Source organism: Callithrix jacchus, chromosome 7 (assembly GCF_049354715.1).
Source record: "Callithrix jacchus isolate 240 chromosome 7, calJac240_pri, whole genome shotgun sequence".
Classification (NCBI taxonomy): Eukaryota; Metazoa; Chordata; class Mammalia; order Primates; family Cebidae; genus Callithrix; species Callithrix jacchus.
In genome coordinates this window covers 133516814-133529632 of record NC_133508.1, presented here as the reverse complement: position 1 = coordinate 133529632, position 12819 = coordinate 133516814, and the positions used below count along the sequence as shown (strand labels likewise).

General features: G+C 38.4%; 1 long non-coding RNA gene and 1 pseudogene across 5 annotated transcripts in view; both read right to left on the bottom strand.

The window, feature by feature from the left end:
- Positions 1-11881, bottom strand: part of LOC103794583 (uncharacterized) — a 455426-nt gene extending 443545 nt beyond the window's left edge. For all 5 annotated transcript variants that reach the window (XR_013520575.1, XR_013520576.1, XR_013520578.1 and 2 more), the window contains exons 1-3: positions 10398-11881; positions 4523-4569; positions 3174-3353 (exon numbers count right to left, since the gene is read on the bottom strand). This is a non-coding gene — a long non-coding RNA (uncharacterized LOC103794583). The remainder of the gene's footprint in view (positions 1-3173; positions 3354-4522; positions 4570-10397) is intronic.
- LOC128928226 (proteasome maturation protein pseudogene) lies at positions 453-1032 on the bottom strand (annotated as a pseudogene).
- Positions 11882-12819: the final 938 nt, after the last annotated feature.

The window sequence follows — 12819 nt, the reverse complement described above, 5'->3', positions numbered from 1 at the left end:
TCCAGTTTTTATTTGATTCCAGAATATTATTTATTATGTTTTTAAGTTATTATTTCATGAGAATTACTCTTTATGTAGTAATGCTAAGTAAATAAGGAAGAGGCAGCCACCACTCTGTTAAGAAAAAAAAAAAATTTGTGTCATGTTCCACACTGTGAGAAGATATATTATAGGACTAAAAGGTCACTAGAATCTGAATAGCTGATTATATTTACTTACACATTTAGTGTCTACTTAATCATTTTTTAATGTAAAACTACAGATAGGGATATGGGTTATTTTCCTACAACAATCACATTAACTTGCTATATAAACAAATGTGTCTTTCAGTTTATGCCAGTTATTTCTTCTATTAAATAATTAGTTCAAATGTAAAAAGGTGCTGAAAAGGGAATCATTAAATTGCATTTAAATATTTCACATAAAGTCTCTCGTTACCTCTCATAGAATTATTTTTAACTTCTTTTTTTCACAGATGTCGGTACTTTTAATGTTGTGTACACCAAATTACAATAAAAAGGTGACTCTAAACAAGATGCAGCCGTCAGCTTCTGTGAACAGCACACTATTACAGCAAACCAAGTTTATATTCCACCATCAAGTGTGGCTCTCCCATGACTTCACTTTGTGATGGATCATTGAGAATATCCTCAAATCCAATAGTCTCATCATTACCCCTCAAAATATCCAGTGAAAGATTTGAGCTTGGAAGAAATGGAAGACACTGAACCTGCTGCACTGCCTTGAATTCCATCTGTAATTTTAGTGGAGCAGACACACCCTGAGTGTTTCTCAGAGTGGAAAAATTCATTTTATCTTGGTTGAGCTGGAAATTTTTTTCTGATAATTCGAGAGGATGACTAGGCAAAAGTACATTTTTCACACAAGAAAAACCCTTCCGAAGAAGATCATGATTTTCAAAAGGTGTTCTGAAAGTTCTGTAACTGGAATACTGTCCTTCAGCTCAGATCCAAGTCCTCTGGCATTCATCTTCAGCAGCTCTGCTAAAAGCCTCTGTGCCCCGTTACCATCTATTTTTAACTTCTAAAGGAAAAGAAGGAATGATAATTTTTTAAATAGCTGAGATTTCCTTGAATAAAAAAATTGTTGGACCACAGCAAACCCACTGAATTCTGTAGCATTTTCTCAGGATACCCCTCAGCCTACGAAAGTACAATCTCGCTATTTCAAAAATATTTATGATCTGGGAAAACCAGTAGATGAAAACAACTTAGATCAATGAGCTCCTGCAGAACGGTGGTAATACTGCTATAGCTCTGAAGCGAGACACCAAGCAAATTTGACAAACTGATGCTCTTATTAATGTGTGTTTCCATTACATGAAGGTGGAGCAAGGAAGGGAAGCTCTTTTGAAATTACTTTCCATTTGTCTTTATTTTCTGAAAGATTTATCTGCTGTGGTACACTTTATATGTTAAACCTCTGCTTTCATAAAAAGTTCTGCTAACATCTTTTGCTTAACTAGCCTACTCCATGCTTCAACCCAGTAATTGACGAGGTTTAGAATGTCTCCATTTCTACCAGGTGCCTGAGATCTTGGGTTAACACTGGAAACAATTGCACTGGAAAACATGCACAAGGATACAAAGTTGTGAAACGCAGCAGGAGGGATTATGCTATGACTGCCATACTGTACAGCCCAGGGACCCATGTTAGGACTAAAAATTCATTCCCTCAGCTGTTGTTAAGGTTGTGAACTAAAAACTTTCAGCTGTACAGATCAGCCTTCCAGGAGATCTCGTATCCAATGACTAGCATAAGACAGCCTATAAAACACAACCTCTTCCCCCTGCCAGGTACAATTCTAAGGGCCAGCCAGCTAGGAGCCACCCATGGAGTTGACTGAGCCTTATCGTGACTATTCCATAACGCAACTTATCCCTCCACTCAGGGCTGTGTCCTTCCTTTCAGCCACAGCTGTTCATCTTGATGGCCCTCTCTAAGGACCTTCTAGCATGTAATGTCATCTTAGAGTCGATCAACTTCCTAGGGACCTATGGTAGGCAGAATTCAAAAATGGGCCCCCAGATTTCTGACAGCTAGTAACCACACCTGTGTCATCCCTTCCCCTGGAGTGCTAAGAGAATCTGTGAGTGTGGTCGACTGTTACTCTCATGATTAGGTTATGTTATGTGGCAAAGGTAAAGAAATTTGCAGAGACAATTAACATCCCTAGTCAGTTGACTTTGAATTAACAAGAAGGCCAATTGCTCTGTGTGGGCCTGACCTAATGAGGTGAGCCCTCAAAAGAAGAGACTTTCTCGTGTAGCTATGTTGGGAGAGAGGCATGTGGCTAGGACAGGAAAGCAGCCTCTAGGAGCTAACAGAGACCCCCAGCCAATAGCCAGGAAGACAACGGGGCCTCAGTCCAGGGCAGTCAGCCACAGAGCTCCAATGACCTAAATGAGCTCAGAAATAGGTTCTTCCCTAGTCAAGATTTCACATGAGAACACAGCCTGGTCAGCACCTAAATTTCATCCTTAACTTTAGCCCAGCACCCAGATTTACAACCTACAAAAACTGTGATAATACATAGGCATTGTTTCAAGACACTAAAGCTTTTGTAATTTGTTATGCAGTGACAGAAAAGTAGCATGGGAACACAATCTGTGAGATTATATTGATAGGAAAAACAGAGTAAAGATAGCCGAAGACTAGAAAGCGCTGAAGATGGCTACAGTAATATATACAACTTTTTCCTAGGAAACCCCAAAGAGGATCCAAATTTGAAATCAATCAGTATACAGGAGAAGAGGGAGCTGTGAGGCTAAAATCAGGAGGGGCCACAGGGAAAGGGCTTTGAAACAGCTGGGGCAGATAGCCCCACCCCCTCCCTGTGTTTATAAGACAGCTGATAGCAGCAGTTTGCCCTAGCTGAACCCTCAGAAATAGCCTTTTAAAGAGGGTGTTTCATCTAGAAAGGACACAAGATGAGCTAAAAATAAAGAGAGAGGAAGATTAGCTGAGACTGCAGTAACTCTGGGCCTCTACCACAGAGTCGGACCAAGGAGAAGAGAAGACCCCTCCACTCAGAGAGAGGGTGACTCACGTAAGTTATTATCCAAATCAGTCTTCTTTAGAGAGTAAATGGGGCCACTATTAGTAAGTATGATATAACAACAGGCATAAACTGGGAAGTGTGGTCCCCCTACCAGAGAGTGGAATGAGCTAAGATACTTGAGCCCACAGCAAAGTTTTTCTCTGGCTGTTGTGGAAGCTTCTGTCTTGTCAACCGATTCCCCATTCTCTACTATCTTTTACACAATCCATCCATATACGCAGAGTCTGCAGACAAAATCCTACCACTCATGGAAGACTTTCAGTAAACAGACCTAAAATGAGCAAAGAAAGTACAAGTCAGCTACCTTTGGTAAAGTCAACACAGTCTTTTATTCATTTATAGGGGAACCAAAAATATTTGTTTTAATGGAAAACTAAGGGCATGAAAAAAATTAAGATGAACAAACATCAGCACTGGTCTTATATGAAACAGAAATGACATAATGACAGAAGAAAATTCTGAAGACATTCTAATCTCAAAAAGATTTAAGAAGCTCTGCCATTAATAAAACAAGAAGAAGTGATTACAAAGAAGGAGCAAGGCATGAACAGGAAGGATGGCTTTAGAAATTAAATACATTTACTCAAATTTAAAGCTAAATAGAAATGCTTAATAAATTGAATGATTATGAATGACATAGAAAATATAAACAAGGAAATCTCCCAGGTTATTAAACAAAAAGGTAAAGTGGAAAATTATGAATAAAAAATAAGATTTACAGGCTAGGTGTGGTGGCTCATTCCTGTAATGCTAGCACTTTGGGAGGCTGAGGTGGGCAGATCGCTTGAGCCCAGGAGTTTGAGACCAGCCTGGGCAACACAGGAAGACCTCCATCTCTACAAAAAATGCAAAATAGCTGAGCGTGGTGGCACACACCTGTAAATCCCAGCTACTTAGGAGGCTGAGGTGGGAGGATCAATTTAGCCCAGGAGGTCAAGGCTGCAGTGAGCCCCGATGGAGCCACTGCACTTCAGCTTGGGCAACAAAGTTAGACCCTGTCTCAAAAAAAGAATTATGGGGGGAAAATTTTAAAGTTCCAAAAACTATTTGATAGCAGTTGCCAATGAAGAAAATCAAGGTAATAAATAAGGAGGAAAACGTCATTGAAATAAGGCGGTGTCCCTGAGCTTAAATGCATATTCTTTTCATACTGAAGATGCAATCTGAGTGCCAAATTCAAAGAGCAAAGATTCACACTTAGAAATCTACTGACAGAGTTTGGAAACTTCAGATGCAAAAAGGAAATCTAAAGTTTGGTGATTTGAAGGTTGGAGTAGGTTTCTTTACACACGAACTCCAAATGCTTAAAACAACGTCACATTCTTTAGAGGTTCTTAGGAAAACTTTTTGAACCTACATTTCTAAAACCAGTTAATTATGAATCAAGTGTAAAAACAAAATTTAGACATTTTCTGACATGCAAGAAATTTAAAAACTTACCTCCCACATATACTCTTTCTTAAAAACAATTACTTGCACATGTATTTCTGTAAAAAAGAATGCCATGATGAAAACATATGTCTCTTCTGTCAGTAACAAAAAAAAAAGGAGAAATTCAGAAAAGGAAACAAACTGCTTTATCAACAAGTCATTTAAGTGGAATAAAATTATAAATTATTGACTGAGTTTAAGACACACCACTTTTTCTTGATGCTTGGAGCATTCACCACTAAATGTCAGATATTTAATGACATGGGATTATATTATTTTTCTTTCTTTCTTTCGTTCTTTCCTTTCTTTTTTTTTTTTTTCCGAGACAGAGTTTGCTCTTGTTGACCAGGGTGGAGTGAAATGGTGCAATCTTGGTTCACTGCAACCTCCATCTCCTGGGTTTAAGCAATTCTCATGCCTCAGCTTCCCAAGTAGCTGTTACAGGTGTCCACTACCACGCCCAGCTAAATTTTTGTATTTTTAGTAGAAATGGGGTTTCATTATGTTGGCCAGGCTGGTCTTGAACTCCTGATCTCAGGCGATCCACCCACCTCAGTCTCCCAAAGTGCTGAAATTACAGGTGTGAGCCACTGTGCCCGGCTTATATTTTTTTTCTTTTGAAGTCAAACTACTCAGCTCTTTGGTAGATGATATGTACATAATAAGGGCATTTAGCTTTTCAAATCAACTTACATATAGCACATAGAAAAATTATAGATGAGAAGGTAACTGTTTTAAAATCTTAACAATATAAAAGTAATACAGAAGTCCAGATATCAGAGCTGGAAAATAGTTGGGGCCTGCCTACAAAGATATTTAATTAAGCATTCTTTGAGTTGCTGATTTAAACCTTATTAATTTCACCCTCCCTTGCAACAAATAAAGACAGCCAGAAGTAAATCCAAGTCACCAGTGAGTTTGAGTACTTAAACACATGGAGAACTAGAAATGTTACTGCAGAAATAATTTGCTGTGCCTCAAATGCTCCCACCCACACCTGAGACTCTTCAGTGACCTCATTTCCTTTCCCTTTTTCTCATAGTTTTTTTAGTAAACAGCAGCAAATAATTTTTGATTCCTAGATTTCAGGCAGTCTTCATTTGTACAACCAAGTCCATACTTAACTTTCATAATGATGTATTCCAAGTATATTATGAGCTTCATTTTCTCATATAATGAAAGCGCAGGGACCAATTCCCTAAGTTCATTAGTGTATTAGTTACCATAACCCTAGAATTTGTAACAGATAAGCCAAAATCTCACTGGCCTAATATACATAGACTTATTTCTTGTTCAACAGAGGGTGATAGGACAGGCATTTCACCTTCACTCAGTTATACAGGGACCTAAGCTAACTGAGCGTCTGCCATCTTCAATATTTGACTCTCAGCCTCAGGCATAGACATCTAGCCAGCAGATGGTTCAAGACAGAAAATAAAGGATTGTGGGGAAATTTTATGGAACAGATCTAAAAAGTGAGATATATTAGTTCTGTCCACATTCGATTAGCCAAGACTTGGTCATATGCCCACCTCTAATTACAAGGGAATCTGAAAATAGGAAATATAATCTAGCTTACTGCACAAGGGGATGGGGAAAGCTGGTTTGGTGAACATCTAGCTAGTTTGCCACAAAGAGTGCTACGTAAAGTGTTAACCAAAATCTGAAATACCTGCAGTGTGGTTAACCCTGACTCAGCCCATTCTCATCAATTGGTTTATAAGTAGCTGCGGGACAGGATACATGGCTTAAACAGCTTTGCCTTCTTAGCACCTTCATTGCACAGCTAGGTGTTTGAGAAAGTCTTGGAGGAATCAATTTACTTAATTAGATTCTAGTAGCAAAGACAAATTAATGCAGCTAACAGAGTGAAAAGTAATCTCCTTTCTCAATGAAAAGATCAAGCTGAGTATTTTGAACTGATTATATTTTTATTAAAATAACCATAATACAATGAATCCATAACTGGTTATTTCCAAATAACAGCTGAGTTAGTGATTTTCAATATTTGTTTTCTTATTGAATGCAAAAGCAATGGTAAAGACTGCAAAATATGAATATAAATATTCTCTCATTTTTCTTTCTTTTTTTTTTTAAGACAGAGTTTCACTCTTGTCGCACAGGCTGGAGTACAATGGCACAGTCTCAGCTCACTGAAGCCTCTGCCTCCTGGGTTCAAGTGAATCTCCTGCCTCAGCCTCCTGAGTAGCTGGGACTACAGGTGCATACTGCCATGCCCAGCTAGTTTTTCTTATTTTTACTAGATACAGGGTTTTACCATGTTGGCCAGGATAGTCTTGATCTCCTGACCTCGTAATCCACCCTCCTTGGCCTCCCAAAATGCTGGGATTACAGGCATGAGCCACCGTGCCCGGCCTCATTTTTCTTAAAGGAAGAAAAACATACAGGAAAAGTTTAATGATGCAATGAATCAGTAACTTCCTAATTTGCTACAAAAGAAGCATTTATCAGGTGATGTTTACACGTGTATGCTACAACAAACTATTAAAGTAAAAAACCCAAATCTTCCAAATCAGCCAAACAAATAAGTCCTCAAGTATAGCAAACGTTATGGGGGTGCCTCAATCTCTGATTCACAGATCCCAATGAAAGAATGAAACACAGTTAATGGATGGAGAAATTTCAAATACAGGAATTTTAGAAATGTGTAAATTGTTGGGCATAGTTTCTGAATCTGCAAACCAAATGAGGGTGGAGTAGCAGTGGTGAGAGAGATGAAAAAGATATTGCAAAAACCATTCACTGTCTTTTGTAGGTTAATTACGAGCCATTAACGGTATCAATTAAACAGAACCAAAGTGTACCAGAAGCAGAAGTTTGATTTTGTGAAGAAGTATGTGGGTACAAAAAAATCACCGTTGGTAGATACATAAAACAAACACCTATTATCAAACAGTGATTATTTAAACATGAATATCACAAGGAAGATACCAAAAGTGAGGGCCAGGAAGTAGGGCTATTGAAAATTTCAGTGGAGAGTCACAGTCACTGGTAAAGACAAGGTCTACGATACAAGGCTGTGGTGAGTGGCTGAGATGGTGTTGAGATCAAGGCAGGTGAGGAGAACACCAGGAACTAAGAGGAAAGGATTATATATGAGAATCATCACATCATCAAAAAGGTGGACAAGACTGATGCTGAAGGACTGACAGTGAGCCAGTTACTAAAAATCCCCAGAGAGGAGGGTCTCAAGGCTCCATAGATAACCACAACTTGAAGAGGTGATATGTGGGTGTAGAGCATCAGATCCAAAGTTTGATTTTCCTTTATCGGGGATGGGGTGAGAATGGTTTGCAAGCACCAATAAAAATACAAGGAGGTAGAAAGGTAGAGAAAAGGGGGTTAAAAAAGGTAGAGAAGGTGTGAGAAAACAGGCACCAAATGACAAGGCTAGGAAGAAAAGCAGTGTCCCCAGGGAAAGCTAGAAAAATGTAGCAGATTTTGCTAATGACGGACTGTTGTGCTCTTTTCACGTGAATAGACTTGAGTTTGTGGAATGCATTCGGTAAAGGGTGCTTCATGAGCCTTCCTCTACTGAGCAGTGCATTCAAAAGTGCTAACAGACCAAAATAAGTGTGGGCCCCCTTTCCTCAAGCTCTTTTGTCCTTTGGGAAAGAGGAACCCTATAAAATTTAAAGCCTAAACACTCAGGCTAAGTCCAAAGAAAGAAAACAGCATTTCAGGGGCCAATTGTGACATATCACGTTTTAAATATTACTTACTTTTGTTTTGTATTTGGGAAGTGCTTAGTTTTTTTGAATGCAAGTGTGGGGCTCCAGTAGTGATTAGGCCATCAAAATGATGACAGCTAAATAGATCAGCACACTAGCTGGACTGCTGGATTATATCAGGCAGATTTCATTAGGATTTCAGAAAGATGCTCACATTTTTATATTTGAAATGTGTTATAGTTTGCACTGTTATAAAAAGAAACTTGCAGATTTGAGAATGTAAAAGGGGACAGAGGGAAAATTCCCTACCACATTATTTTTCTTACCCCAGAAACCCTATAATACAATTTGTCATCATTTTTAGTATTTTGTACCCCTACAAGTTAAACATGGTTTAGAACATTTCTAGAAAATAATCTTCAAGAGAAACTCAACTCAGGTTTATCTTGGGGGCGTGGGGCTTTAACAAGTTGAGGTCCATATGCATTTATGCATAATTTGAAATTATGATTTTCAGACTTTATAACCACAATGCAGAGTAAGAAATGCATTTTACATTTTAAATCATTATACATATACATTAATAAAGGCATATACTACACACATAAAATGAGATTTTAATAGAAATTATTCTTTGGAATCAAATGCACTCTCATATTGTTATTTATCTCCTATTTTATATGCTGGTCTAGTAAACTGACTTCATGACCTACGAATTGGTCACAAGTAACAGTTGAAAAACACATTTTTCAATGGCAATATGGAATTGCTCTATGCTTTAGTTTTTCCCTTTGTTTATTTCTTGAGTTTCTGAAATAAAACAAATAGCACTATCTTTAAAAAACAACAAACATCAATAACCAGAATAAGTTAAAATTGTACAGTAAACAAAGCAGCTGCTATTTAATGAGGGCTGGGCAGAGAGCTAAATTCTTTGCATTCACTCTCTTAATTATCACAGCAACCCTGTAAGTTAGGTGCCTTTTTCAAGGTACATTCCCCATTGTATAAATGATGGAATTGAGAGTGTTCATACAATAGGACACTGTGCTGCCCGTACCACCCCATATTTTCTCATCACCGTGTACTGGGTACTAGTGGGCACAACGGGGGATAAGACTCAATCCACGCCTTTGGGAATTTCTGTCACACGATGTTTATCCTCTCACATGAAGCACAATGAAAAGACGATACAGTATATGTCACATATTTCAGTTGACCAGACATTTCCATGTTCATTATCTTTGCAGCTCAACTTCTTAAGGTAGTACAGCTTGAACTTCAGAAAACTCACACAATAGCTTTCAGAATTCTCATGCTTTTATCTATTTCTATTTTCTATTCTCTGATATCAGATGGTTTCCATCTCCTCAAAATGCTGCTGCTAGTTATCTAATTTAACATTGTTAGTGGCAGCCAGGGAAACTTTGAGATATAGCCATTTCATCAATTATCTCCAGCTGGGAGGATTTAGTGCTTTTTTTTTTAAATAGGGCCACAATATCAAGTTCATCTATACTATTAGTGAGGTCTTTATCACTGCCAAGTTCAGAAAGTGCTAAAGCAAAGTGTTTTTTGCCTTTGTATTTTGGGTACAGTTCATTTTCTTGCTCTTGCAGAACCTGGGTTTCATCTCCAAGAGAACCACAACTCAAAATCAAGTCAAGGCAGAATTATGGAATGAATATACCCCAGGTCAAGCCAAGAGTTAGCATTTGCTGATATCCTCTACATTCAAAGCTCTATACTAGAACCGACGGGAACCTTCAAAGGGAACAGAAGTCTTATGTCATCACTAAAGACTTCCACTCTTGGCCGGGCACGGTGGCTCACGCCTCTAATCACAGCATTTTGGGAGGCCAAGGTGGCTGGATCACGAGGTCAAGAGATCGAGACCATCCTGGTCAACATGGTGAAACCCTGTCTCTAATAAAAATACAAAAAAATTAGCTGGGCATGGTGGTGTGTGCCTGTAATCCCAGCTACTCGGGAGGCTGAGGCAGGAGAATTGCCTGAACCCAGGAGGTGGAGGTTGCAGTGAGCTGAGATCGCGCCATTGCACTCCAGCCTGGGTAACAAGAGCGAAACTCCATCTCAAAAAAAAAAAATGGTGCAGATGGAAAAATAAAGTCACCTGAGTAAAAGCTGCAGTTAATTTGTTTGGTGGAGCAAAGAACTAAGAACTCAAATACCTGACAGAAGGAAGAAAAGCCAATTGTGAGGGGGCTGCAAGGACCAGACACAGGTGTTCAGGTGCTGATACTAATTCATTTCTTCTTCACTCATTCGTTCATTCGTGGATTCAATAATGATTATAAGCTAGGAACTCTGCTAGCCAGATGCTTGGAACCTGCAGATGAATGAGTTTGTGATCACTAGTCTTAGATATCATCATTTTGTAAGGTTCACATAAACAGACGACTCCAACATATTACAGAATTTCATACCAGACATTTGTGCTACCAGACACACAAAGCCAGAAAGGATTTAATTTGCACGTAGGTTGTTGTAGGGTATAAATGAGAAGAAGATGAAAGAATCTGGCAAGACTTTAAAACAAAACATAGCATTTGAACAGATTCTTCAGAAAGGATTGTTGATCACAAATGTAAGAGAAAAAAAGACATTTCAGTCAGGGAAAATAGTATTTATTTACTATTCATTGGGTTAACATGTTTTATACAGGTGTTTTCTTAAAGTACTCCATGTGTTTGTCTCACAATAAGACTAATCAGTGTCTATTTATCAAACACACATTGTCTGCCAGGCACCATGCTAGGCTTATGATATGACAGTAGGGGAGACAGTCTCCCTTTCTTCACACTCTGGCTGGAGAAACATGAGATGCTTAATTAAAACAAGTAATTAAAATAAATTGTGATCAGGGCTCAGACAGGGGAAAGTGAGTTGCTCTACTAGCACATAACGAGGGCACCTAATATGGCCAAGACTACCTGGAGGAAGTTACCTTTGGTTGAGATTTAAAAGTTAAATAGGAGTTAACGATCCTAAATATATACACACTCAATACAGGAACACCCAGATATATAGACCTATAAAGAGACTTAGACTCTCTAGACTCCCACACAATAATAGTGGGAGACTTCAACATCAATATTTGATAGATCAATGAGACAGAAAATTAATAAAGATATTCAAGACTTGAACTCGGATCCAGAACAAGTAAACTTAATAAACATTTATAGAACTCTCCACTTTAAATACATAAAATATACATTCTTTTCAGTGCCACATCACACCTACTCATAGGTTTAAATGAAATATTGATCGACCATTATTAAGCACAATTATTGTCATAAAAGAGGTTTTCAATACCCATTTTTAGAATAAAACAACATTCCTGTTCTCTCTCCCTCTTTTTCTTCCTCTGTCTTCCTCTCCTTCATTCCTTTTTTTTTCTTTCTTTCTCTTCTTCTTCTTCAAAAAAAAGGAGTTAACCCAAAGAAGCAGCGGGGAGGAGAATTCCAGGGAGAGAGCCAAGCTGTAAAAGACTTGGATGTGGAGAGAGTATATACTACAGAAACAAGGAGCTCAGGGAGGCTGAGGCTTAGAGGAGAAAGGACAGGGCAGAGGAGGGACTTGCAGCTGAGAACTTCAGAAGTTTACATCCTATCCTGAAATCTTAGGAGAGCCTTTGAGACATTCTTAAGAGGAGGGCATGGCAAACTGTGCATTCTAGAACATAGCTAGTGTGACAGAAGAATAGAAAAGAATCAGGGCCAGACACAAGGAGACCAGATAACAGGCTCTTATAGGAGCCCAGGAGAAAGACAGTGGTAGTTTACCAGGTTAGCAACTGTAACAGACAGAAAGTCTTGAGTATATTTGGCAAATATTTAGGATAATGACATAATGTGGCTTTGGGTTAGGTATGAAGGGAAAGAAAATTGAGGATCTTTGCAAAGATTCTGGTTTCCAGTCCTGGCAAGTAGACATGCAATAGCTCCATTCAGTGACAAAGAAAAGGATTTGCAAAATCACTGAAATTTTTTTGTTTTAAATATATATGTAGGGAACCAGGTTTACTCAATATCACAAGAAATGTAGTTCTACCTGGAGGGAGGTAAAAATAAAATTTGATTTAAGTTGAGATTATAAAGGCATTTCTGTGTCAACGCTAAAGCAGGCAATTGACTGGCAAAGCCTGCCAGATTCTGAGCGGAAGACAAGTGATCTGATTTCATGTAGAAAGATAACTCGAGACAATGTGAATGGAAGACTGAAAGAGAAAGTGGCTAAAGACGAAGCAGGAGATTATTTCAATTGTCCAGGCAAGTGATAATAAGGTCATATACTTAAGTAGCCATACAGAATTCAAGAGGAGGAAACAATAAAGATTTAGAGGAGAGAACTAGTAGATTTTGATGGTAATTACACGTGATGGGGTGAGGAAAATAGGAGTACTGAAGATGAGTCCAGATGTTCTACTTTGGGAGACTGGAGGAGAGGCAATTCCATCAATGGAAGGATATTCTTTGGACGAGGAGAAGTTACAGAACAAAACAACAAATTTGTTTTGGACATGTTAAGTGTGACATATCTGTGAGATATATAAGATACTTAACAATGTTTGTTGTAATTATATATCTGGAG